This window comes from Manis pentadactyla, chromosome 4 (assembly GCF_030020395.1).
Source record: "Manis pentadactyla isolate mManPen7 chromosome 4, mManPen7.hap1, whole genome shotgun sequence".
Taxonomy (NCBI): Eukaryota; Metazoa; Chordata; class Mammalia; order Pholidota; family Manidae; genus Manis; species Manis pentadactyla.
The window spans coordinates 89,198,932-89,226,471 of NC_080022.1; the positions used below are offsets into that span (position 1 = coordinate 89,198,932).

The following is a 27,540-nucleotide window of genomic DNA, read 5'->3' on the forward strand; positions in this document are numbered from 1 at the left end:
AAATTAAGCTTAAATATTACTGGTAGGCAAATTCATATGAGACTTTAAGAAAATATAGATTTAACACTTCTATTCTGTTACAGGAATGAATAGCAAAAGAAACTCCTACTGACAAAGATGAATGAGAAATGAAGAGACCAGAAAAACCCAAATTATGAAAAAAAAATAAGTTTGCTATATTCTTATTAAGAAAATAAAGCATCTAAGCATATATTAAAACTCAATTATTTAGAAATCTGTATAATTGCAATAAAAAATAAATATTAGAAATAATTGGGCTTCCTATAATTTTAATTTCAAGAGTTTCTTAAAACTGTGTAAATATGAGAAAAAATAAGACATTCTGCTCTTGAATCATTCTGAATGTTTCCACATAAGTTTAAACTCAATGTGAAACTACTTTGGACATAAATCTATAGGACATAATCATATTGATCCAGAAGAATGTCTGAGATAATATCCATTTGACTTGGTGATTCAGGTCCCTGTAAATTTGATCATATGAAACTGGTTCACAGAAAAGCTCCTGACTCCATTTTGAATAATTTCAGTTTTGGCAGTTTTCTCTGCATCTCATTAACAAAAGTTATCTAGGGCCTGATGAAAATATGGAAATTAAATTGTAAAAGTCCCTAATATTGAGTACTAAGAAAAAGTTCATGGCACTTTAATTTTACAACAGTCATTTACTCATCAACAAATGTTGATTGAGAAGTATTATACACAAGACATTAAACATGGTACCAATGAAGGTGGAGAAACAAACAATGTGATCCTTGCCCTTTGGAGAGTGCTATTAGTGGTTAAGATTTAAAACTATAATTAAATGGAGAATAGCATTCATAACTTAGAAAAGATATAGCAAAGTGTGAAAGTGCCAAGAAAGGAGTATAAATTAATTATAGCAGGCAATCCTTTATTAAATACTATGGTTGAGAGGTGGAGCCAACATGGCGGCATGAGTAGGACAGTGGGAATCTCCTCCCAAAAACATATATACTTTTGAAAATACAACAAACACAACTAGCCCTAAAAGAGAGACCAGAAGACGCAGGACAGTGGCCAGACTGCAGCTACACCAGCGAGAACCCAGCGACTAGTGAAAGGGGTAAGATACAAGCCCCGGCCCTGCGGGACCCGAGCGCCCCTCCCCCCAGCTCCCGGCGGGAGAACAATAGGCAGAGCGGGAGGGAGACGGAGCCCAGGACTGCCGAACACCCAGCCCCAGCCATCCGGGCCAGAGCGCAGACACAGTACATGCCCAGGGGGCCCTGGATACTGGGGGAACAGGGAGTAAGACCTCTGAGCGGGTGCTGAAGCTGATGCCCCTGTGACAAAGAAAAGCGGGGGCTTTTTGAAAGTCTTAAAGGGACAGGGACTTAACAGCTTGACGGAAACAACCCAGGTCACAGTACAGCAGCTGGAAATTACAGGGAAAACCGGGTGCACTAACCCCCTGGGCAACAGCTCTGAGACCCCTCACGGAGGCAAACAGTCAAGCAGCCCCCCCATCCATTACCCCACCGGGCGCTGCGAAAGCAGAGAAGCAGCCTGAGAAAAATTCCGCCCACAGAAAGGGAAATTTCTCCCTTCCGGCCAGGCAAGACACAAAGACCCACTCTACACGCAATTACCCAACACAAGCCACTAGGGGTCGCAGTTGTCCCAGTAAAGAAAGGCCAGTAGCAAGTGAAAATTTTGGCCCTCCCAGCTGACAGTCAATAGCACCTGTCAACATGAAAAGGCAAAAAAATATGATCCAGACAAGACTAACCCAGACAGCTTCAGCATCTGCTACATCTTCCCCTGAGAAGGAATCTGGGGAGATAGATTTAGCCAGTCTACCTGAAAAAGAATTCAAAACAAAAGTCATAACCATGCTGATGGACTTGCAGAGAAATATGCAAGAACTAAGGAAGGAGAATTCAGAAATAAAACAAGCTCTGGAAGGACTTCAAAACAGAATGGACGAGATGCAAGAGACCATTAATGGACTAGAAAACAGAGAACAGGAACGCAGAGAAGCTGATGCAGAGAGAGATAAAAGGATCTCCAGGAATGAAAGAATTTTAAGAGAGCTGAGTGATCAATCGAAAAAGAATAATATAAGAATCATAGGTATTCCAGAAGAAGTAAAGAGAGAAAAGGGGATAGAAAATGTCTTTGAAGAAATAATTGCTGAAAATTTCCCCAAACTAGGGGAAGAAATGGCCTCTCAGACCACAGAGGTACACAGAAATCCCATGACAAGGGATCCAAGGAGGGCAACACCAAGACACATAATAATTAAAATGGCAAAGATCAAAGACAAGGACAAAGTATTACAAGCAGCCAGAGAGAAAAAAAAGGTTACCTACAAAGGAAAACCCATCAGGCTATCATCAGACTTCTCAACAGAAACCCTACAGGCCAGAAGAGAATGGCATGATATACTTAATGTAATGAAACAGAAGGGCCTCGAACCAAGACTGCTGTATCCTGCACGAATATCATTTAAATATGAAGGAGGGATTAAACAAATCCCAGACAAGCAAAAGATGAGGGAATTTGCCTCCCACAAACCACCTCTACAGGGCATCCTACAGGGACTGCTCTAGATGGGAGCACTCCTAAAAAGAGCGCACAACAAAACACCCAACATATGAAGAAGGGAGGAGGAGGAATAAGAAGGGAGAGAAATAAAGAATCATCAGACTGTGTTTATAATAGCTCAACAAGCGAGTTAAGTTAGACAGTAAGACAGTAAAGAAGCTAACCCTAAACCTTTGGTAACCACAAACTTAAAGCCTGCAATGGCAATAAATTCATACCTTTCAATAATCACCCTAAATGTAAATGGACTGAATGCACCAATCAAAAGACACAGAGTAATAGAATGGATAAAAAAGCAAGATCCATCCATATGCTGCTTACAAGAGACTCACCTCAAACCCAAAGACGCGCACAGACTTAAAGTCAAGGGATGGAAAAAGATATTTCAAGCAAACAACAGAGAGAAGAAAGCAGGTGTTGCAATTCTGGTATCAGACAAAACAGACTTCAAAATAAAGAAAGTAACAAAAGACAAAGAAGGACATTACATAATGATAAAGGGCTCAGTCCATCAAGAGGATATAACCATTATAAATATATATGCACCCAATACAGGAGCACCAACATACCTGAAACAAATATTAATAGAACTAAAGGAGGAAATAGAATGCAATGCATTCATTCTAGGAGACTTCAACACACCACTCACTCCAAAGGACAGATCCACCAGACAGAAAATAAGTAAGGACACAGAGGCACTGAACAACACATTAGAACAGATGGACCTAATAGACATCTACAGAACTCTACATCCAAAAGCAACAGGATACACGTTCTTCTCAAGTGCACATGGAACATTCTCCAGAATAGACCACATACTAGGACACAAAAAGAGCCTCAGGAAATTCCAAAAGATTGAAATCCTACCAACCAACTTTTCAGACCACAAAGGCATTAAACTAGAAATAAACTGTTCAAAGAAAGCAAAAAGGCTCACAAACACATGGAGGCTAAACAACACGCTCCTAAATAATCAATGGATCAATGACCAAATCAAAATGGAGATCCAGCAATATATGGAAACAAATGACAACAACAACACTAAGCCCCAACTTCTGTGGGACACAGCAAAAGCAGTCTTAAGAGTAAAGTATATAGCAATCCAAGCATATTTAAAAAAGGAAGAGCAATCCGAAATGAACGATCTAATGTCACAACTATCGAAATTGGAAAAAGAAGAACAAATGAGGCCTAAGGTCAGCAGAAGGAGGGACATAATAAAGATCAGAGAAGAAATAAATAAAATTGAGAAGAATAAAACAATAGCAAAAATCAATGAAACCAGGAGCTGGTTCTTCGAGAAAATAAACAAAATAGATAAGCCTCTAGCCAGACTTATTAAGAGGAAAAGAGAGTCAACACAAATCAACAGTATCAGAAATGAGAAAGGAAAAATCACGACGGATCCCGCAGAAATACAAAGAATTATTAGAGACTACTATGAAAACCTATATGCTAACAAGCTGGGAAACCTAGGAGAAATGGACAACTTCCTAGAAAAATACAACCTTCCAAGACTGACCCAAAAAGAAGCAGAAAATCTAAACAGACCAATTACCAGCAACGAAATTGGAGCGGTAATCAAAAAACTACCAAAGAACAAAACCCCCGGGCCAGATGGATTTACCTCGGAATTTTATCAGACATACAGGGAAGACATAATACCCATTCTCCTTAAAGTTTTCCAAGAAATAGAAGAGGAGGGGATACTCCCAAACTCATTCTATGAAGGTAACATCACCCTAATACCAAAACCAGGCAAAGACACCACCAAAAAAGAAAACTACAGACCAATATCCCTGATGAACGTAGACGCAAAAATACTCAACAAAATTTTAGCAAACCGAATTCAAAAATACATCAAAACCATCGTACACCATGACCAAGTGGGATTCATCAGAGGGATGCAAGGATGGCACAACATTCGAAAGTCCATCAATATCATCCACCACATCAACAAAAAGAAAGACAAAAACCACATGATCATCTCCATAGATGCTGAAAAAGCATTTGACAAAGTTCAACATCCATTCATGATAAAAACTCTCAGCAAAATGGGAATAGAGGGCAAGTACCTCAACATAATAAAGGCCATCTATGAAAAACCCACAGCCAACATTATATTGAACAGCGAGAAGCTGAAAGCATTTCATCTGAGATCGGGAACTAGACAGGGATGCCCACTCTCTCCACTGTTATTTAACATTGTACTGGAGGTCCTAGCCACGGCAATCAGACAAAACAAAAAAATACAAGGAATCCAGATTGGCAAAGAAGAAGTCAAACTGTCACTATTTGCAGATGACATGATACTGTACATAAAAAACCCTAAAGACTCCACCCCAGAATTACTAGAACTGATATCGGAGTACAGCAAAGTTGCAGGATACAAAATCAACACACAGAAATCTGTGGCTTTCCTATATACCAACAATGAACCAACAGAAAGAGAAATCAGGAAAACAACTCCATTCACAATTGCATCAAAAAAAATAAAATACCTAGGAATAAACCTAACCAAAGAAGTGAAAGACTTATATTCTGAAAACTACAAGTCACTCTTAAAAGAAATTAAAGGGGACACTAACAGATGGAAAGGCATTACATGCTCATGGCTAGGAAGAATTAATATCGTAAAAATGGCCATCCTGCCCAAAGCAATATACATATTTGATGCAATCCCTATGAAACTACCAGCAACATTCTTCAATGAACTGGAACAAATAATTCAAAAATTCATATGGAAACACAAAAGACCCCGAATAGCCAAAGCAATACTGAGAAAGAAGAATAAAGTAGGGGGGATCTCACTCCCCAACTTCATGCTCTATTATAAAGCCATAGTAATCAAGACAATTTGGTACTGGCACAAGAACAGAGCCACAGACCAATGGAACAGACTAGACAATCCAGACATTAACTCAGACATATATGGTCAATTAATATTTGATAAAGGAGCCATGGACATACAATGGCAAAATGACGGTCTCTTCAACAGATGGTGCTGGCAAAACTGGACAGCTACATGTAGGAGAATGAAACTGGACCATCGTCTAACCCCGTATACAAAAGTAAACTCAAAATGGATCAAAGACCTGAATGTAAGTCATGAAACCATTAAACTCTTGGAAGAAAACATAGGCACAAACCTCTTAGACATAAACATGAGTGATCTCATCTTGAACATATCTCCCCGGGCAAGGAAAACAACAGCAAAAATGAACAAGTGGGACTATATTAAGCTGAAAAGCTTCTGTACAGCAAAAGACACCATCAATAGAACAAAAAGGAACCCTACAGTATGGGAGAATATCTTTGAAAATGACAGATCCGATAAAGGCTTGACGTCCAGAATATATAAAGAGCTCACACGCCTCAACAAACAAAAAACAAATAACCCAATTAAAAAATGGGCAAAGGAACTGAACAGACGGTTCTCCAAAAAAGAAATACAGATGGCCAACAGACACATGAAAAGATGCTCCACATCGCTAATTATCAGAGAAATGCAAATTAAAACTACAATGAGGTATCACCTCACACCAGTAAGGATGGCTGCCATCCAAAAGACAAACAACAACAAATGTTGGCGAGGCTGTGGAGAAAGGGGAACCCTCCTACACTGCTGGTGGGAATGTAAACTTGTTCAACCATTGTGGAAAGCAGTATGGAGGTACATCAAAATGCTCAAAACAGACATACCATTTGACCCAGGAATTGCACTCCTAGGAATTTACCCTAAGAATGCAGCAATCAAGTATGAGAAAGACCAATGTACCCCTATGTTTATCGCAGCACTATTTACAATAGCCAAGAATTGGAAGCAACCTAAATGTCCATCGATAGATGAATGGATAAAGAAGATGTGGTACATATACACAATGGAATACTACTCAGCCATAAGAAAAGGGCAAATCCTACCATTTGCAGCAACATGGATGGAGCTGGAGGGTATTTTGCTCAGTGAAACAAGCCAAGCAGAGAAAGAGAAATACCAAATGATTTCACTCATCTGTGGAATATAAGAACAAAGGAAAAACTGAAGGAACAAAACAGCAGCAGAATCACAGAACTCAAGAATGGACTAACTGGTACTAAAGGGAAAGGGACTGGGGAGGATGGGTGGGTAGGGAGGGATAAGGGGGGCAGAAAAAGAGGGGTATTAAGATTAGCATACATGGGGGGGTGGGAGAAAGGGGAGGGCTGTACAACACAGAGAAGACAAGTAGTGATTCTACAACAGGTTGCTACGCTGATGGACAGTGACTGTAAAGGAGTATATAGGGGGGACCTGGTATAGGGGAGAGCCTAGTAAACAAAGTATTCGTCATGTAAGTGTAGTTTAATGATTAAAAAAAAAAATGCAGTTCCTATGTGGTGACCTCTAATGAGTTCTACACAATGATATAAAGGACATATAAAAGTGTAGGCAAAGGGTCTGTTTGTGTTTATACAGAGGATCAAAGCCTAATTTGGCTACCCCGAAAATGAACTAAGATGCGATATGAAAAAGAACTTCCAACATCAGCACTCTCGGGAAGACTCATGACAGAAGATGATCAGAAAAAAAAAAAACTTCAACAAAGATCCACGCACTGTCACAGGTGTAGATGCACTCATCCCACCAGTTCCTGGACCTGCCATGGGAAAGATGAAGGAGATATCTAAGCTGGCCTGTGCATACAGTAAAACAAAAATTGGACTGGATCTATACTGTTGGAACTCAACCAAGAATTAGGAGAAGTGCAAATTGTAGCACTCCAAAATCTTACAACCACAGACTATTTATCATTAAAAGAACATATGGGATATGAACAGTCCCCAGGAATGGGGTGTTCTAGTTTATCTGAATTCTCTCAGACTGTTTAAGTTCAGTCGGACAATATCCACCATATCATAGATAAGTTTTCACAAATGCCTAAGGTGCCTAACTGGTTTTCTTGGTTTCACTGGAGATGGCTGGTAATTACAGGTATGCTTTGGTTAGGTAACTATATTCCTATTATGTTAATGTGTGTGCACAATTTAATTAGTCGTTTAAAACCTATCCATGCTGAAGTTACTCTACAAGAAGATATGTCAAAGAAATAATCAATCTTCCCAGGTTTTCTTCTGCCTGCTACTTCTATAGATTTTCTTCTTCCTACCTAATCACAACCTTTAAATAGAACTCGTGCCACATGTCGAATTTACCGAGTATCATAATTCTTCCAAGTGGTAAAGATACCTCAAGACAAATGCTGGGCATAGAAGCCACAGGGCATAAATATGCAAAGAAGTAAAAAGCTAACCTTTTCAAACAATAAGGCTTCTCTCTCACTTACCAACTTAACATTTCCCTGTATGGCCCCGGAAGATGACTGGTTAGCCAGAGACGGGTAAGATTCCTCAAGGGAGGAACAACCTAAGACAGGCACAGTCGCAGGGGGCCATCTGGTGAGAAAATGGGGAGCAGCAGAGGTGAGGCTTAGAACCTCCCCCCTCATGTTCTGAGAGAAATCTTCTGCATACATGGATGTTTATTGCCCTTGTCTAGCTTGGATTAATACATAGTCTACAGGCACACGCCTGATCATCTACATTTGCTCTCTTACAACACTAAACTCTGTTTTCTACCTTTATCTTGTATCTACCTATCACTTCAGCATTTTATTAAAAATAATAATAATAGAGAAATGCGGTATCCACATATAAATCAAGTTTAAAAATCAAATGAATATTCATATTTGAACTGACTGTGTATAGTTCATAATGCATGAACAAAACCGAAAGCTTCTGTGATGACTGCCCTTGCACTGTTCACCATGTAACTTATTCACTATGTAAGAATTTGTACTCCATGTAAGAATTTGTTCGTTATGCATCAGAAGATTGGAGTCTGACGAAAATTAGGCTTGGGGTGGATTAATGATTGTGCATTGAGTATTGACCCCCCTATACAGAAATTTATTGTGGTTAACAACTATTTGATCAATAAATATGAGAGATGCCCTCACAAAATGTATATATATATATATATATATATAAACACACTTCCAATTGTGAAATAAATAAGTAACCGGGATGTAATGTATAGCATAAGGAATATAGTCAAAATATTGTAACAACTTGGTATGGTGATACCTGGTACCTAGAATTATCATGTATATAAATGTTGAATCACTGTGTTGTACACCTGAAACTAATGTAATGCAATGCTGTTGTCAACTACCCTTCAATAAAAAAAAAAATAAATAAATAAATAAATAAATAAATAAATACTATGGTTATTACCTGGTGTGGTAGTTATTTTTATTTGCATTGTTCTTTCATCTTTATTTTAAAAAAGCACTTTGTATTCTTACTCTTAAAATTGGTGTTAATTCTTATGAATCATAAATCAATATTCCATTCCTATACTTCTCCTTTTAAAAGATAACAGCTTTATTGGTATATAATTTACATATAAAATTTATTCTTTTAAAGTGTACAATTCAGTGTTTTTTAGTTCATTCAAAGAGTTGTCCAACTATCAGGACTATCTAATTTCAGTAAATTTCACCACCCCAGAAAGAAACACTATTGTCATTGGCAGTTACTCCCTGTCTCTCCCTTTCCCTGAGCTCCTGGTAACCACTGTACATTTCACATAAATGGAATCACATAACATGAGGCCTTCTGTTGAATTAAAAAGGACTAGTTTCTTCCATTTATCATGTTTCCAAAATTTAAAATTTAACTATGTTGTAACATGTCAGTACTTCATTCCTCTTTTGAAATAACAATCCATTATATGGACATACTATATTTTGTTTGTCTATTCACCAGTTACTGGAGTTTTGAGTTATCTCTATGTAGCTATTTGTTTTTTATATGTATTAAGCCTTTTTGTCACAGTATTCCTCCATTTCTTCTTCTGTGTTAAACAGATACTTATGAGTAAACAATTTTAATTCTTTCATTTCTTTTACTATTTTTAGAGGTTTCTGTGTGTGTGTGTTCAATCCTTGGGATTACAATTATCATCTTAATTTACAACAACATTTTTTAGATTAATATCAACTTAATATCAGTATTACACAAAAATTTGTTCCTATATTGCTCTATTCTGTCCCCCTGCTTTGTACTATTATTTTGTACTATATGCATACTATTATTATATAAATTAAAACTTTATAGAATATGTTTATTGTAGATAAGCAATAGTATGCATATGTAATACAAAGTAACTGAGATGCCTTTTACTTTTTTAATTTTGATAAAATGTTTTTTCAGTGTCAATGTGAAAACTTTGTTCACCACAGAAGGTAGTCCATCTATATGTGTCTATTTAACATTGAAAGATGGCGAACATGCTCTCAAAGTTGAAAGCCAGAATTCCCTATTGCAGTGTAGTATTATAAACTAATAAACATAGTATTAGAAAAGAGCTATGTTTTGTTAAATACAAAAGCAAACCTGCTATATGACACTTCTAATTTCAGGAGGCCCTGAAGGTCTTACAATTTTAGGGTAAGCTACATTTTTTTTCCCAAAACACATTATTTTTCTTTCTTACCAATTAGCACACATAATAATTTGTGTTAATAGCACAAATACCTTATCAATCAGATAATAATTGTTTTTCTTCTATAACTTTTAATTGCAACTTCCACAAGAATTTAACAGCCAGATTACCTTCAAATATTTTTCCCTGAATGTTCACCAATCATTCCTCTATCCATTCAGTAAACAAATACTTATTAAGGCAACGTAACATGCTAACACTCAGGCTAGGAGGAAGAGGATGATGAGAGAAAATAAGACCCAGATCCCACACTCTGAAAACTTATAGCCTGGTAAGGGAGATTAATTATACAGAAAAGCATAGTATGTGAGAAACATGCTTCTTTAATACCTACCATATTCCAATTATGAGGAAGAAAAAAATTGGGGCAGCTGGGAGCAGAGGGGAGGGTAGGACAATTTTCATCTGGGAAAATGAGAGGAATGATCCAGCAGGGCCTGGCACAAGTGAGATAATTCATGAGAAAGTTCTAGCTTCTCCTTGAAATATAGAGATATATGCTATTCTTTGTCTCCCCACCCCCAGTTCTAATGATTCGTATTTCTCTCTCGTACTGTGCTCAAAGAATCTGACCCTTGGAGCCTGCATCTTCAGACTGTCTTGCAAGTTCGGTTCCAGTAGACAACAGAAGTTACCACCAGCAGTTTGAGAAATGAGAAGAAAACAAGGTTGGAATAGTTGCTCCCTACAATTTCCTGGCTTGTCAAGGCCGTGTGGCACCCTCCGCTGTCCCACAGTTCTTGGAAAGCACTTCTGCAAGGCTCCCGCTTTCAGTGAGCTTGGCACTATTTCTGCCCGGTGTGCCTTAAGCCCCAGGGAAGGTCAGTGCTCATCACAGGCTCTAGGCCTCCTTCTTCACACCTCTGAAATTACCCGAGTAGAAATTGTTTCCTGCTGTGACCCAGAGTGAACTCACAGAGAATGTGCAAAAAGACCGCATACATGAAGGCCTTAAAAAAGCAGCTGGCATTTTCCTTTCATGTGCTAAGTTTAAAGATTCAAATAATCAGTGCTTGTCTAGGCTTTCCAGGAAACTACACTGTCTCTACTAGAAGACAAAAGGCACAGGGTATATATAGCGTAGACTACTCTGCTTCATCAGCCAATCACTATTGCTCAGTTAAATTCCTGGAAATAGAAACTTCATGAGATCAAGGACTTGTCTGTTTTGTTCTGTAAGGTTTCCACTTTTGTGGAATAGGTCACAAGTATGAGTATGCAATAAGTTTCAATAAGTGGATCTCCAGGTAATTAACTTATTCACCATTAAAAGACTCAATTTCAACAGCTGAAAATTAAGAATACTATTAGCACACACTTAAAAGTTAGTATGTACTTAAGCAGTTTTTAATGTGTAACATGTACACAAATATAAGGCATAATTATTATAGTATTTGAGGCAATTAAAGGAGAACACACCTTTGAATGGCAAACTTCTAGACAATGTGTCTACCAACACTGTAAGATTTAAGAAATACTGCTGGAGAATTCATTTATAATTGTTCCAAAAATAAACTCTAAAAATGGTGAGTTTCAGAAGCCTTAAACTCATTATTCTATAAGTAAAGCTCATCAGGAAAAAATATAAGAGAAGAAAAGAAAAATACACTTAGCTAGACATTTTCCAGAATGTCCCACTGGAAAAGCAACAGCTTAACAAAATTATACAATATTTCCATAAGATATCCTTAAACACTAAAATTTCTGTTCACATTTGATATTAGAAATTTTTTGAAAAGTATGGTGAGTCTTTGTAGAGGTTTTTGATTGTATGCTGAACAAGAATGACAATAAGTCTTAAACCTGGTGTCAAATTCTCAAGAATTACCATTATCCGGAGATTGAAAGCCTATGCTTCTTGTCCACTCAAACTTCTGAATTTGCCAAGGCGTTAGCCTTCATCACAGTTTTTTTCCCCCAAAACATTCCATACAGTTAATGACTCTTTCTCAACTATTTTCCATGGAAAAAATAGCTGCCAAAATGCTTAGCATTTTAGTTTAACTGAAAAATGCATCAGAGATTGTATCTAAGCCATAATTCAAAGGAAAAAATGAGGAAAACCACAAAATCACAGATGGAACTGTTACCCACACACTCCTTATATTTCATGGTGTCCAAATCAGCTTAAGAAATCAGTTTTAAGAAAATGAGCAGTGTCCCTGTTACTTGAATGTACTACTAATTCAACAATTATTTATCAAATATTACAGAAAATGCCTAAAGAATCTATGAAACACTACCAGAAATAACTGCCAGTATGCTCTATCCCACAAAAAATACAATAATATGGTTAGAAAAAGCAATGGAGCTTGCCTCCTGCTTCCTTGTTGCCCTGGATGATTTACATCTATTGAATAATTAATAAGTGCTCAGAGGTGAAATTACTTCGTTCATTTAGAAAAATATTATTTCAGGCACTATCTAGATATCGTGGATACAGTACAAAGCCCCTGTCCTCTTGGAGCTTATATTCTAGAGTAGGAAAGAGGAAATAAGCAAAATGTAGTATGTCAGAAAATGATAAGTGCTGTAAAAATATAAAGCAGGCTAAGGGAGATGTGCCAGAAGGTAGGATGCTCCATTATAAAGATTTCAGTCCTAAAAGGTTTCACTGATAAAGGGACATTGAGGCAGAGACTCAGCTGAAATACTGAGCAAGAAACGCAAACATCTAGGGCAACACCTTCCAAGAAAAGGACTAGGGATGCCCAGGCCTCAGGACTGGAGCATGCTTGATGTGTTCAAGGTAGGGATGCCTTGTGGAGCAGAGGGTGCAGTAGAGAGAGGAGACATTGATGAGGTCAGAGAAAAAGGGCAGAGGGTAGGGTTGGATCACACAGGAGCCTACATACGACTCAAAGAACTTTACCTTGTACTCTAATTGATACGAAAACCACTGGCAGATTATAAACAAAGAGGTGACACTCTTCGTTCACTTATTCGTTCTTCAGCCAGGTGTTATTTGACAAGAATAGACTTGTTATTCTCAGCTAGTTGTTTAGAGAACAAACTGACAGATGGGTGGGACAGAAGCTGGGAGATCAATTAAAAATCTCTTACAATTGCCAAGGAACAGTTAACACCAATAGTTATAATGGACATGACTTAGTTGGCACTTACTATATACCTGCTACTCTTCTAGAACTCTGTACAGTCATATCATAAACTGAAATGAACTAGGTCATGCCTGAAAAAGACTTAACTCCTAAGAAACTTGTTTTAAACATAAATAACATACCACATTCCTATTATACTCCTTTGAGCTAATAATGATTTCATATTAATTGTGTGTTTACTATAAAGCTTAAAAAGCTTAGAGAGATGATGAAATGAGATTTTAAGATTTGTTAAAAACACAAAGCTCATGAATCATAAAAAAAGAGAATGAGAGACTTTTAAACATAACCAAACGTCCAAACAGTTCATGCCTGTGAATCAGGGACATAACTATTTACTACCTATGGGAAGTTTTGAGTTTCTCTCTCCCTTAACCCTACATATTCAATCAGTCTCCAGGACCTGTCAATTCTGCTCCATATTAGTACATTAAAGCAAGATCCTTCTCTCCATTTTTTCTGCCATGGCCTTTTCTCTACTTGAAATACCTTTTATTAGAATTTACGTGTCAACATATCATGGTGTTATTTTTATTTTTCACCAGGTTCTCCCAATTGTGGACTAATTCCTTCACTGCCACAAAAAGAAATTTTTAAAAATAAATCTGAATATTTAGTTCTTCTACTAAAGAAACATGTCATGACCTATGGTTTAAAGTTCAAACCCATCAGCACAGTGTAAAAGGCTGTCCACAAACACACCTTAACACATTCAACCAAGCATTTCCCCAATACCCCCAAACCAAATTACATTTCCCAGATCCTGTGCTCATCAATTGTGAACTTCCATCGTTTGCACATGTGCTCCCAGTTTTAAATGTCCTTTTATTTTTTATTATTTTGGATACAGTTGTTATTCCCTCCCTTGAACACTTCTTTATCTTTATTATGGACAATGATACTACTAGTTATTTATGTGCCTCTATCAATTATTTAAGCACAATGTTTGGCATGTAATAGTGATTCTGCTTCATAAGGGAAAAGTCAAGTACTTCAAAAAAACACCTAACTTTCAAATGGCATATGCTCTCTTATAGCTGTCTCTGCCCTTTCTCCTCCTGAACACTTCCAATGAAGTCTTAACCATTTCCAGGAACAGCACACCTTCATGCATTACTTTATAATCTTATTGGCTATAAACACTGTGCCAAATTTTGTGCTTCATTCTGTTGCTGAAGTCTCTAAATTAATAGTATATAAATTCTGCTCTCAAGAAATTTATAGTCTAATGAGAAAACTATTTATTAGTAGATAATTCTAACATAATGTAGTAATAGAGATAGGACAACAAGAATGCAATGCACAATGGCTATTCTTTGAGAAGGTAATAAAATGCCACAAACTAATAATAAACCTTAAGAGGGAAAAAATAAAGAAGGTAAGTATGGCCTTTCACCAAGGTAATCAAATTTATATAAGGGACCAAACAAAATGTGCACTATGACACATTTAAATGTGTCATTAAATGACAAAAATAAATTGCAACACATTACTGTGCATTGTTGGCAGATGATCCAGTGACACATGAATCAAAATGGAGAAAATGGAACCAAAAGGTAATGCTCCTTTTAGAGGACAATGATATTCCAAATAAGTGGCCCTCAGGGTCATCTACAGAGCTCAGAAGTTTGAATCCACCGCAAATGCTATATTGTGTTTCTTGAAACAGTTTCAACCATAAATTCTTCTAAATATGAAATTATACTAAACTACCAGTAAAGTCCCCAAATATAGCATGTTCTCTGCATATCACTACAAGGATGTAGAACAGATCACTGTCTGACAGGATACCATGTGGCTGTTGCATGATGTCTAGATAGAAGAACTGAGAAAATATCCTTCAGCATCACTGAAGTTTGGTCACAGACAATGTGGCACATTTTTGTGCGTTGTCCCTTGTCACAACTGTCATACCATTTTTGTGAAGCAATAAGGAAGGTAACTGCACATCAGACAGCCAAAAACAGATAGTCCTTTCAGACTTGACTAAGGATAACTTGTAAAAAATAAATAAATAAACCAATGTTGTACTTGATCTACCTGTACATGTGGTCAGTTGTAGAACACAAATATCTCCTAAAAACAGAAAATTCAAAAGGGGAAAATTATATTTGCTATTACAACTTTGTAAATAATTGATTATTAACACCAAGTGTAAATAAAATATGACAACTTCTAAATACATTACAGTAAAAAGAGCATGTATGCATATAAAACTACTAATACAAAATACTGTCTTGTAGATACATTGGTTTCTGAAAGGAAGCTATAACTTTTAGAAATAATTACACATATATATTGTGTTCTATACATTAAATAAATTTAACAAGTCCATGACTGTAGTGAGTCTTTAAAGCAATTACTGAACTCTAAAAATTGCATAGGTATGTGGTATGCCTTGGGATTTTTAACTCTAATTTATATTGAACCTACATTTGTTTTAATCAAGTTGTACTTGGACTTTGTTCTATCAAATTTGTACCTCATGTTTGGTATTCACATTTGTTATTTCTTTTAAAACTGTAAATTATTTCCTGAAATTTAGAAAATAAGGAAATAATCGCCATGCCATACTACATCATGCAAAATATGAATCACAAAACTGATTCCAGTCAATGTTTCCAGCAATTAAAAAAGAGCCACAATTATATTCCATGTAAACCAAATATTCATAGGACAAGAACAAAACTAAACAACCATGGTAAATTTGTTTCTTGTTTTTCTGTTTTGCTGATCCAGGTTACCTTGATGAAGTAGGTAATAAAATCCTATTCCAGAATGACATTTTATTTTTTCTTTCAGTTATTGAAAGCTTCTTTAAAATAATAAGCTATAAAATACAGTCTTTTACAAAACCAAATGTAGCTGATATGCTAGCCATATCTACAGTTTCACCTAATTTGAGAAATAACCAACAGAAGATAGTTTGTTTTTCAAACACTTTTACAACACTCAATATTTCAAAACACAGATATAAATGCTTGATAAATGTTAATTCATTTAATTCTCAAATGACTCTATGAGGTAAATACCATAGCTCTCTTATTTTACAGATGAGGAAAAAACACAAAGAGATTGGCTGTCTTGCCCAAGATCTTCAGTTGGTTAGGTTACAGTTCAAAAACATTAAACCAGTATTATGTGACTTCAGAGTCAATACTGCTAACTACCACAACATGTGGTTAAAAAGGCAAAAACTTCATCATCGTCATCATAAATTTTTTCATTTAACCACAGATGCACTTTTACACAATGAATATCTTTGTCTTCATCTCTCATTTCCCAAGTGGAACAATGGAAATGACACGACCATCTATGTCCACTCACCACTACTCTCCTATTCCTAAAGTTCATATTCTATGAAAGATGTAAATATTTATAAAATAAAAATGACATTTAAATAAACAACTAGTGATTACAGATCTCTTTTGAGAATACAGATTAAAAAGCATATGATGATTATTTTCAAATATAGTGATAGCTTGCTTCTTTCTTCCTTGATTAAAATAGGTCTACAAAGAAGCCAGGGCAAGAAAGTTTTAGAGATAAATTTTGTAATAATAGAATTTTACCAGTTTTAGATATTTGGAAGAGGAGACAATAGCCTAAGTATTACACCATGCCTAAGCCTCCATAGAAGTACAAATTTTTCATGATAAGGAATTAAAACTTTTAAATGTTTATATCATGAGAGTTTCAGCACAACTATGGCAGTGAAAGCCCACCACAGTCAACACTCATGCTGATGGCAATTACAACTACTAAACAAAATGTAATAAATAACTACTAGAGAACTCTGAAAAGCAGGTAAGTTACAAGTAAGAGTCAAAACTTGGATAAGTAAATCTATATGACGTATGTGCATATGTGTGTGTGTGTGTGTGTGTGTGTGTGTGTGTGTGTGTTTTCTCTCAAGGCTTTCTTTATCCCTTAAATGGAAGCCAGTAGCTGAGCACTGCAGCAGTCCTGTTGCTAAAACTTTCACAGAAACCCTGTATTTCTGGACAGAGAAATCAGGGAAGAAGAAGCAGGCCGGAAGACACAGAGGGAATCTGAGGTGAAGAAAGCAAAAAAGGATATCACCTAATCTTTGTGTAAAAACCACAGAAATCTCAAACTGTCTCCAGAACTAAATATATGTAATAGATTAAATCCAATTTAGGAAAAACTTAGGAGAACTGAACTGTGATTAAAACTATCAACACAAATGTCAGAATAGCTCCTGAACTTACCTTGGTGGTACAGAGCAAAACCAAACCTCTATGAGAGTAAAAAACTCCAGAAGGAACCAGTCACAGTAGGGCCCTTACCCTTGTGAGTTTCACAACCAGGAACCCTACCAGATCATCACAATGAATAGTGGAGAAAATTTCCCTCATGGCACCAGAAGGGGAAGAGGAACCATTCGGAAACACAGCAGGTGGCACTCTTCCTCTTACCAAGGCCTGCTCCCAGAAGAAATGATTTATTTGAATCCTAACCTAATAAATCCTGTTGGGGTTTTATTAGAGCCAAATCTAAGTGGAAAAGGGAAATACCCAACTCTAGCTCCCTCTAGCCTTCTACCTGGGGGATGGAAGTACAGTACGTATTTCCAGATGTCTCCAGCCATCCTATCCCATCTATGGAGGGTGGGGACTGAAAAACACTGCTGAACCTCACAGTCTAGGGACATGGGCTCACCAAAAACCTGAGACCTAATCATAGGACTAATTGAATGTTTCCTTCCCCACTACATCTTAATCACTACATTATCAAAGGCCTATTTACAGAATGTCTTTTACTCGGTATATAATGTCTGTTTTTCAACAAAAAGTTACAAGGCCTAATATAAAGCTTAAACAGTTGAAGAGACAGAATCAAATATGATAAGATATTAGAGTTATCAGACTAGGAATTTCTTTTAATCTATGAATATTCTAAGGACTTTAATGGAAAAAATAGAAAATACCCAAGGAAGACTGATAATATAAACAGAGATAGAATTTCTAAGCAAGAATCAAAAACAAATGTTGGAGATCAAAAACAGTGTAACAGAAATGAAGAATGCCTTTGATGGGTTTATTAGTAGAGTAGACATGGCTAAGAAAAGAACTTCTGAGCTTAAGGATATGCCAATAAAAAAGCAAAGAGAAAAGACATTGGGGAAAGAAAAGAATGAAAAGAACAGAATATCTAAAAGTGAGGGACAACTACAAAAGATTAACAAGGCCTGCTCTTAGAAGAAACTACTTGGATACATGCATAATAACATTATGTATATCAGTGGATACATGTAATAGGAATACAGAAGAATGGAGGAGCTCAGAAATATTTGAAATAAAAATGTAAAGAGAACTTGTTCAAATCCAGAGGAAAAATCACCTTACCTATAGAAGAGCAAAGATAAAAATTACATCTGATTTGTCTTCAGAAGCCACACAAGCAAGAACAGAGGAGTCAATATTTAAAGTGTTGAGAGAAAAAAGTCCCACCGAACTAGAATTCTACACTCTCAAAGTAATAAACACTGAGAGAATTTGTTGGCAGTAGAGCAGTCTTAGAGGGAATTTGAAAAGAAGTTATTTGGAGAGAAGGAAAATGATATAGCTCAGAACTTGAATCCAGGTAATGAAGGGAAAAGCATTGGGGAATGAATAAGTAAAAGTAAAATAAAATTATGATTTTTCTCCTTAACTGATCTAAATAATAACAGTTTGTTCAAAATAAGCAGCAACAATACATATAACATGTGCTTATATAAATGAAATGAAAGAAAACAGTGATACAAGGGACAAGAGGGAAAAATTAGGAAAGTTTTGTTATTATAAGGTATTTGCACTACCTGTGAAACAGTATAGTGTTATTTGAATGTGAACTTAAGTTAGTTGTAGATGTATATTGCAAACTGTAGGACAACCACTAAGGTAAAAAAATAAAAAGTGTAATACATATGCTACAAAAAAAGTGAAAATGGAGCCATACAAAATGCTCAATTGAAGCCAAAAAAAAGACTGAAAAAATGTAGAAGACAAAATATGAACAAAAAACAAAGGCAACAAATTAAAAGCAGTAACAAATATGGTAGATATATATTTGACTATTGCAAAATTCACTTTAAATGTAAATGATACAAATTTACTATTAAAGGACAGAGATTGTCAGATTGGATCAAAAAACAAGGTCCAACTATATGTTGTCAACAAAAACGTACTTTAAATATAAACGTTTATACAACTTGAGAGTAAAGGGATGAAGAAAAATATACCATGCAATCACTAATCAAAAGAAAGCAAGAGTTCATAGATCAATGGAACAGAATATATAGCCCAGATAGAGAGTGAAACTAGATTACTAATAACTTCACACACAAAAGTAAATTGAAATGAATCAAAGATTTGAATGTAAGACATTAAACCATAAAACTCTTAGAAGAAAATGTAGGCAAAAATCTCTTGAACATAAGCATGAGCAGTTTTTCCTGGACACATCTCCTTAGGCAAGGGAAACAAAATAAAAAATGAAAAGTGGGACTATATCAAACTAAAAAACTCTTGTACAGCAAAGGACATCATCAGCAGACCAAAAAGGCAACTACAGTATGGAAGAATATATTTGTAAACAATTTATCTATTAAGGACTTAACATCCAAAATATATAAAGAACTCTTTGACTCAACACCAAAAAAAAAAAAAATCAAACTAACAACCTGATAAAAAAAATGGGCAGAGGACCTGTAAAGATATTTTTCCAAAGATAACACTGATGGCCGACACATGAAAAGATGCTCCACATCAGTAATCAGGGAAATGCAAATTAAAACCACAATGAGATATCATGTCACACCAGTTAGAATGGCCACTAACCAAAAGACAAGAAATAACAGGTGTTGGTGAGGATGTGCAGTAAAGGGAACCCTTCTACACTGTTGGTCGAAATGTAACTTGGAGCAGCCACTGTGGAAAGCAGTTTGGAGGTTCCTCAAAGACTAAAAATAGAAACACCATTTGACACAGTAATTCTACTCCTAGGAATTTACCTGAAGAAAACAAAATCCCTGACTCAAAAGGATATATGCACCCTTATGTTTATTGCCATATTATTTACAATAGCCAAGGTATGGAAGCAATCAAATTGTCCACAAATAGATGAATGGATAAAGAAGATTTTGTATGTATACACAATGGAATATCATTCAGCCATAAAAAAAAAAAACCCTGCCATTTCTGACAGCATGGATGGATCTAGAGCATATTAGGCTAAATGAAATAAGACAGGCAAAGAAAGACAATTACCATATGGTTTCACATGTTTGTGGAATCTAAAAACAAAATGAAACAAAATGAACAAAATTTTAGTAGATTCACAGACACAGAGAAATGACTGGTGGCTACTTTGGGGGAGGGATTGAGGTTGGGTGGGTGGGGGTGGTGAATGGGATAAAAGGGCACAAAGATTTCCAATCATATAAAAGCTGGTCATGGGGATAGTAGTACACCATGGAGAATACAGCCAATGGTTCTGAAGTATCTTCCTATGTTGACAGATAGTAACTGCACTAGTTGGGGTGAGGATTTAATAATATGGGTAACTGTTGAACTACTGAGTTGTATACTTGAAACCAATATGAGATTGTGTATCAACTATACTTCAATTTTAAAAAAGAAAGTAAGAGTAGCTATATTAATTTCAGACAGAGTAGTTTTCAGAGCAAGTACTAGGGATAAAGAAGAGTATTAAATAATGATAAGGAAGTCAATTGTCCAAGAAGAAAGGGCAATCCTTAATGTGTACATGTTAACAGCACAATATCAAAATACATGTCACAAAAACTGATATAACTTCAAGATGAAATACATTAATTCATTACTATAGTTGGAGACCTAACACCCTTCTACCATAAATAGACAACTACATGCAGAAAATTAATAATGATATAGTTGAACAGAACAGAACTTTCAGCTGGATGCAATTAACATCTATACACACTTGATCCAACAACAGCAGGTTACACATTCTTCTCAAGCTCATTTGGAATATTCACCAAGAGAGATCACATTCTGTGCCATAAAACACCTCTCAACAAATTTAAAAATATAGACTCATACAATATCTGCTCTTAGAATATAATGGAATTAAACCAGTAATAACAGAAAGAAGTCTGGAAACTTTCAAAATACTTAAAGAAAAACAACATGCTTCTAAATAACATATGAGTCACAGGTGATACCTCAAAATTTTTTTGAAATATTTTGAACTGAATGAAAATAAAAACTTATCAAAATATGTAAGATGAGGCAAAAGCAGTTCTCATAGAGAAACTTATAGCATTGAATGCATATGTCAGGAAAGAAGAAAAACATAAAATCAATCACCTAAGCCTCTACCTTAGAAAACTAGAAAAAGAAAAGAATATGAAAAACAAAGAAAGCAGAAGAAAAGAAATAATAAAAATGAAAGCAGGAATCAGTAAAATTGAAAATAGCAAAAAATTCAGAAAAAATCAACAAAATCAAAAGCTTGTTCTTTGAAAACATTAATTAATAAAATTATAAGCCTCTAACCATGCTAAGAAAAACAGAAGACAAAGATTACTACTATCACAGATGAAGGATGTGACACCAGTACAGATCCCATGGATATTAAAAGAATAATAGGTAATAAAAGAATACTATGAATAGCTCACTACTCACAAATTAGATAAACTAGATGCAATGAACCAATTGCTTAAAAGACACAATCTTCAAAATCTTGTAAAACAAGAAATAGATAATATGAATAGGGTTATATCTATTAAAGAAATTGAATTAATAATTTAAAATTTCCCCACACAGAAAGTACAAGGTTCCATAATGGTTCACTGGTGAATTTGACCAAACACTTGTGGAAGAAATTATTCCAAACATCTACATTCTTTTTCAGATGATAAAAGTAGAGGGAATACTTCATAATCCAGTCTGTAAGGCCAGTTTTTTTCTAATACCAAAACCCGAGAAAGACTTTAAAAGAAAATTACAAACTACTATCTCTCATGAACACAGATGCAGAAATTCTTGGCAAAATATTACCAAATCAAACTCAAGAATGTATATAAAGAATTATACACCATAAGTGGAATTTATCCCACATATGTAAGGCTAGTTCAACATTTGAAAATCATTTAATGTAATCTATCATTATCAGAAAAAAGAAAAATCACATAATCATAACAAGAGAAGAAGAAAAGATATCTGGCATAATCCAACAATTTTTCATAATAAAAACTCTCAGAAAACTAGGAATGAGGGAAACTTTCTCAATTTGATAAAGAACATCTACAAAAAACCTAAAGCTAACATCATACTTACTGGTGAAACTTGAAGCTTTCCCACTAAGATCAGGAACAAGGCAAGGATGTCCCCTCTCACCACTGCTTTTCAACATTGTACTGGAAGTCCTAGCTAATGCAATAAGACAAGAAAAGGAAATAAAAGATACAAATATGGAAGGAAGAAATAAAACTGACTTTGTTCACAGATGATACGACTCTCTATGTAGAAAAATCCAAAAGAATAGACCGAAAAAAAAAAAGAAAAAAAAACACAAAAACTTGCTAGAACTAATAAATGATTATATAAGGTTGCAGACTACAGGTTAATAAACAATAGTCAAATGCTTTCCTATATACCAGGAATGAACAAATGAATTTAAAATTGAAAATACAATACCATTTTCATTAGCACTTTAAAAAATGAAACACTTATGCTAAATCTAACAAAATACATACAAGGTCTGTATGAGGAAAACTACAAAATGTTGATGAAAGATATCAAAGAAAGGCTGAACAATTGAGATATACTCAATGGTCATGGATAGGAGGACTCAATATTTGCAAGATGTCAGTTTTGTCCAACTTGATCTATAGATTCAACACTCCCAGCCAAAATCACAGGAAAGTATTTGGTGGGCATTATCAAACTTATTTTAAAGTCTATAACAAGAAGCAAAAGACCCAGAACAGCCAACTCAACACTAAATGAGTAAAACAAAGTCAGAGGACTGACATTACTTGACTTCCAGACTTATTATAAAGCTACAGTAATGAAGACAGTGTGGTATTGGTGAAAGAAAAGTCAAATAGATCAGTGGAACAGTATAGAGAGCTCAGAAAAAGTCCCTTATAAATATAGTCAACTGATCTTTGACAAAGAACTCAGGCAATAAAATGAATCAGAGATAATCTTTTCAATAAATGGTGCTGGGAAACTGGACATGACATACAAAAAAAATAAAAAAGAATCTGAGCACAAACCTTACATCCTTCACAAAATTAGCTCAAAGCAGATTGTTGATCTAAATGTATAATGCAAAACTATAAAACTTCTAGAAGATAACACAGATGACCTATGTTGAAAACTTAGATGACCTTGGGTATAGCAGTGATTTTTTTAGATAGAACATCGAAAGCATGATGCCTGAAAGAAATAATTCGTAATCTGCACTTCATTAAAATTAAAAACTTCTGCTCTGTGAGTGACAATGTCATAAGAATGAGAAGACAAGCCAGACTGAAAGAATGTATTTGCAAAAGACACATCTGATAAAGGCCTGTATCCAAAATAAACAAACAACTCTTAGAATACAACAATAAGAAAATGAACAACCTGATTACAAAGTGCACAAAATACTTTACCAGACATCTCACTAAAGAAGACATACAGATGGCAAATAGGAATGTGAAAAGATGTTTAAAATATTATCAGGAAAATGCACACTAAAACAGCAATGCGATACTGCTATAAACCTAGTTTGGCAATTTCTTGCAAAACTAAACATATTCATGACATAAGATCTGGTGATCATGTCTCTTGCTATTTGCCCAAAGAAGCTTAAAATTTATGCCACACAAAAACCTACACACAGATGTTAAAGGCAACTTTATTCATAGTTACCAAAACTTGGAAGGAACCAAGATGTCCTTCAGTAGATGAATGGTTAAATAATGTTACACTCAGACAATGGAATATTATTCAGCACTAAAAAGAAGCAAGCTATTCACACCATAAAGGACATGGAAGAAATATAAATGCCTATTACGAAGTGAAAGAAGTCAATCTGAAAACTATAAACTGTGATTCCAGCTACATGACATCCTGGAGGAGGCAAAACTATGAAGACTGTAAAAAGATTAGTGGTTGCCAGGGTTTAGGGGATAGGAAGGGATGAATAGGTGGAATACAGAGGATTATTTGGGCTTGACATAATTTCATAAGATCCTGATTTGGTGAATATACTTCATTATATCAAAACCCACAGAACTTACACCACTAGTAGTGAATTCTGATATGTAAGGTATTTACATATCAGATGTGTCTAGGTATTTAACTATGGACTTTGCTGATACTTATGTGTCAATGTAGGTCCATCCATTGCAACAGATGTAACAGTATGGTGGGGATGTTGATAGTGGGGAAGCTGTGTGTGTGTGTGTGTGTGTGTGTGTGCTCAAGGGCATATGTAAATTATATACTTTCTGTTCAATTATGTTGTGAACCTAAAACTTCTCTAAAAAATAGTGTATTAGTGAATAATTTTTAAAAGATAATATACCAATGTAACTCTGAGATAACTCAGATTATGAAACTCTCACAAAGAGACTTTAAAACAGCTATTATAACTATAAAATACTCAATCCAACAATCTCACAGTGCACTTTCTTTAAAGGGCATGTGCTACATTCACCAAGATAGACTATATGCTGGGCCATAAAACAACTGTCAATAAATCTAGATATAATAAGATCATATAAAGATTATTTTTAGATGACTACAGAATTCAAGACATCAATAATAATAAGCTATCTAAAAACAATTTCAGTATCTGAGAGTAAACAATATAATATACCTGTACATAACTCGTGGGTCAAAAATGAAATATAAGTGAAAATTAGAAAATACTTTAACTGAATAACCATAAAACCTTACATGACAAATTTGTGAGATGCAACTAAAATAGCTTTAGAGAGAAATGTATAGCTTTAAATGTTTATACTGGGAAAAAAAATGGGTCTGAAAACAACATCCTTCCACATTGAGAGGCTATAAAAAGGGTTTTCCTTTTCCAAATTTCAGATAGATAGAAAATAATAATGAAGTAGGAAAGAGGTCAATTAAGAGACCTATTGAACAGAGCCAGATCTGATTGATTGAAAATATCAACAAAGTTTTCAAGCACCTACTTCTACTGATTGATCTAGGGCAAAAAAGAGAATCCAAATCACTAGTGTCAGGAAGAAAAAATAGTTACTACCAGAAATCTTATAGACATTTAAAAAATAGAGAAGAAAATACTACAAACAACTTTTTGCCAACAATTCAACAACTTAATTGAACTAGAAAAATTTCCTTAAATCTAAAACTTTCCAAGATTGCTGTAAGAAAAAATAGAAAAACTGAATTAACTTATGTCTAGGAAAGAAATTAAATATGTTTTAAAAACTTGTCAAAAAGAAAACTTTGGCACCATATTCAGAAAGTGGAAAACTCAATGTTCGTTAAAATATCAATTCTCTTCATTTTGTTCTAAAGCTTAAATGCAATCTCAATTAAAACCTCAATTTTATTTTAGAAATTAACAAATTTTTTACAAAATTTTCATAGAAAGCAAATGACCTAAAATAACTAAAGCAAAGTTTACAAAGAAAAAAGGAGCCGTTACCCCACCTGATTTCAAAACTTTCTATAAAGCTACAATAATAAAGGTGGTTTGGTATTAGTGAAAAGATCAACAAACAAATCAACAGAATAAGGTAATAGAGAGTTTAGTAATAGATCTACTCATATAGTCAACTGATTTCTGATATAGAAGCCAAGGCAATCCAAAGCACAAAGAGTTTTTTGATATAGTATGCTGGATGAAATGGATATCCTTACATAAAAGCAATGAGTGTTGGACTTCTCATACCATACACAAATAAGAACTCAAAATGGGGCATAACCTATATGTAAAACCTGAAAGTACATTTCTAATAGCAGGAGAAAATCTTTGTGATCTTGGTGTAAAGGTTTCTTAGAGCAAAACAAGTGTAAAACATAACAAAATGATAAATTGAACTTTATTAAAATGAAAAGCATTCACACTTGGAAATACACTATTAAGAAAATAAAAAAGCAAGACACATGATGGGAAAAACCCCTTGCTCATATCTCTAAGGCGAAGTGTATGAGGATATATAAAGGACCCTTAAAACTCTAAAATCACAATATAGCAGCTGGTTGTTTTAAATGGGCAAAAGACAAAAAAACAAGATGTATAAACGGCTAATAAACACCTCAAAAATGATTGCACCATCAAGCATGAGGGAAACGCAAGTTAAAACAACAATGAAATACTACTGTACAGCCACTTAGAGTGGCTAAAATTTCAGAGTAAGTCTATCAAGAGTTAGCAAGGATGTGGAGCAACTGGAACTCTCAGTTGCTGCAGGAGAGAGTGTAAGATGATTAATGCCACTTTGAAACAAGTTAAAACGTGCACCTATCAAATGGCCCAGACATTCCATGTCTAGGTATTTAACTAAGAGAAACAAAAATAAATGCCATACAAAATTTATACATGAATGTTCCTAGCAGCTTTATATGATGTAGCCTAAATCTGGAAACAATCCAAATGTCCATTAGTGGATTGAATGAATGAACAAATTGTGATTTATTCACACATTGGAATACTACTTAGAAATTTAAAAAGGCAAAATAATGATACATATGAAGACATGGGTAAGTTTCAAAACATTATGCTGAGTGAAAAAAAGCTAAGCTAAAGAGTGTATACTCAGTATGATTCCACTTACAAAAATTCTAGAAAAAATAAATAAGCTAGAGTAATAAAAAGCAAATTAGTGATTGTCCCAGGTTAGTGTAGAAGGAGACAGATTATAAAAGTGCATGAGGAAACTTTTTGGTGTGATGGCCATGTTTATTTTCTTGATTATGATGATGGTTTCAGAGTTGTACACATATGTCACAACTGGCCAAATAATACACTTTTCATATTTATAGTTCATTGTGTTTCAATTATACCTCAATAAATAGAAAAAAAAATCTCAAGGGGCATGAACTAAATGGGAAAGGTGGATAAATGGGAAGGCTGCCTCCACCCTATTATATTGTTTCTTAGGTAAAACATGTCTGCTAACATCCAGTTTTTTTATTTAAAGCATGTTCGTTGGAAAATATATGTGGTACATCACATATACATGGACACCACAGAGCAGTAATCAAATTCCTAGTGGAACATTTGAGTTGATTATTACTTTAAAGTAAATTA

General features: G+C 35.0%; 1 protein-coding gene across 2 annotated transcripts in view; it reads right to left on the minus strand.

The window, feature by feature from the left end:
• Positions 1–27,540, minus strand: part of COL11A1 (collagen type XI alpha 1 chain) — a 225,566-nt gene that overhangs the window by 167,942 nt on the left and 30,084 nt on the right. The window lies entirely within an intron of this gene.